Source organism: Halyomorpha halys, unplaced genomic scaffold (genome assembly GCF_000696795.3).
Source record: "Halyomorpha halys isolate HHAL.00 unplaced genomic scaffold, Hhal_1.1 Scaffold25.1, whole genome shotgun sequence".
NCBI lineage: Eukaryota > Metazoa > Arthropoda > Insecta > Hemiptera > Pentatomidae > Halyomorpha > Halyomorpha halys.
In genome coordinates this window covers 560321-562719 of record NW_027107314.1, presented here as the reverse complement: position 1 = coordinate 562719, position 2399 = coordinate 560321, and the positions used below count along the sequence as shown (strand labels likewise).

The 2399-nt window shown below is 29.7% G+C and overlaps 1 long non-coding RNA gene across 3 annotated transcripts in view; it reads right to left on the bottom strand.

The window, feature by feature from the left end:
- Positions 1–716: 716 nt before the first annotated feature.
- LOC136795357 (uncharacterized) overlaps positions 717–2399 on the bottom strand; it is a 16721-nt gene continuing 15038 nt past the window's right edge. Inside the window, exon 3 of one of the 3 annotated variants that reach the window (XR_010842953.1) lies at positions 717–1076. This is a non-coding gene — a long non-coding RNA (uncharacterized lncRNA). The remainder of the gene's footprint in view (positions 1077–2399) is intronic. The other 2 variants (XR_010842955.1, XR_010842954.1) reach the window with 2 other exon arrangements.

Genomic DNA, 2399 nt, shown 5'->3' with positions numbered 1-2399 from the left:
CCAATCCGCACTACCTTGTTTTTCTTTTCAGCAATGATTTTCATAATAACAGATAACAATTTCTCTTGGAGAATATTTAGATTATACTGCAGAAATATTGTTTGCTTATACTACCACATCATCGACAAGACAAAGTTGGATTATCCCAGGTGAAAACTTTTCAGCCTTTCCTTCCTCTTTTCAGCACCATATCAAGAATATCAGAATAAACAGCAATTGGCTAAGACAGCAGCCTTGACGGATTTTGTTTCTTTTTATCACATTTGTAGAAACATGAAACATTTTTATGTAATGTTATGGAGATTTCCTAATTTTCAAACTTATTTCATGAACCGATTTACCTTGGTATTCCTTAAATCTTCTGTTTGTCTAAATATGTCTTCGTTGAAGACAATAGAATCAAGATTCATCAAAATATAAAACATTTTCCATTTCGAACCACATTAATTTGTTTTATCTACCAGTCACTTAGTTAATAACTGATTTATATTAAAATGAACAATAATAACAGTGTAAATATATATAAATAAAAAAAAAATAAAAAAAAATGCAAGAAATTTTTACTATGTTATCTTTTTTTTCTTAAAACATTATTAAAAAATATATATCATTAAATTAACATAATCGAATTTGATAGGAAAGCTTTATATAAATAAAGGGATTTATTGTAAAATTTGATCGCTTTCAAATATCTTAAAAAAATTTCAATATCGGATTGTACTCAAATTATACATGATGCAGTATTTTACAGATCTTATTGATAAACAAACATGGTGCATGTGAAACTCTTGTGTCAATGTAAGGATAGTAATGGTTTTTTGTTCCATCCAACCGTCTCATCTTATATACAAATTAATATTTTGTAGGAATCAACCATTCTACAAACTGTAACACGTTTTGTGCTCACCTGGGTACATCATGTTCTGTGCTATCTGTAGAATCTATCGTGTCTCGAGGAACGTTCATACTCTTATACAGATTTCTGAACTCTTCTTCATCATCATCAAATCTCACACTCTTTCCTGGACTGTCCGTCGTTGTCAAACAAGATGTAGTAGGTTCTATTGGATTTACCTCTAAACAAAATAAAATGAGTTACTTCCTTCCTTTGAAAACTCGCATGTGATTAACCGGATAATTAGCTACGGTAACAGAAGGTTGCACGATTCTGAACGGCCTGATGCTTTTGGCCTGATGCCAAAAGAAACTAAGAAAGACAACTCATAGAAAGTGTAAAAAAGTGCCGAAAATTACACAACAAGCAGCATGTAAAATATTGAAATGAGATGTCCCAGACATTCTTGGGCACCACTTCCTGGGGAAATGATATAATGAAATCAGTCAAATGTAAAACTTTTCCAATAAAATCTATCAGCTTCAAAATGTCACTAAAATGTTAAAATGAAATAGTAAGATACCTGGGAATTCACCACAATTGCCGCCTTACCTGTATAAACCATATCAACATTAAAGTAACCCAAACCTACGCAACATTATCCTGTCGTAGTTATAAAATCCAAATTACAACCAGAAACCAACTATTCCTATTTTTAAAACGAGCATGGCCGTAGAATGATATACAGAAATAGGAAGTACATGGGCGTTAGAGACTTAGTAGTAAAATAAATGAAAATGAATTATACAACTTAAAAAAAATTACTTACAATAAACCATAATGGAATGGCTTTGAAACCTCTAAACAAACAAAATAAATTCTAATATTAATGAAGATAGAAATTAATAAAAGAAAGAAATACTGATTAAAAAATATACTTTTACACTCAACAAAAATTATTATCTTCTGTTTTAAATTACTATCTTCATTAATATCAGAAGTTTAATTTTTCTATTTAGAGGTTTAAAATTCATTCCATTATAGTTTATTGTAAATTAATTTTTTTAGTTGCGATAATTATTTTTTAATTCATTTGCATTTATTTTACTATAAGCCTCTACTTTCTATTTCTGTATATCATTCTAAACGGACCTGTCTCATAATAAATTAATAATTTATGACTGTTATTATTATTAATATTAGATTTTTTTGCTTTGTAGAGGTTTAAAAGTCACTCCATTATGATTTATTTTTATAGTTCATTATTTTTAACTTTATATTTTTTTACTTTACCCTAAGCCTCTAATTTTTGGTAAAATTAAAGTTAAAATAAAAGTTGGTCGATACGCATGTCACAATCTCAGGAGAGGAGAGATCATAACAAAAAAAAGCCAATCCATCCCGGTCGGACCCACCCCATTTAGACCTTTTTTTTTAAAATATATTTTGAAATATTTTCTTAAAACGGGAAGAGGGGACTTTAAGATAGTTAAATAGAGCACGGATGTAGGCAGAGGGGAGCAGGGTGAAGCCACGGCTAAATAGGCCCCTTACATTTTTGGAA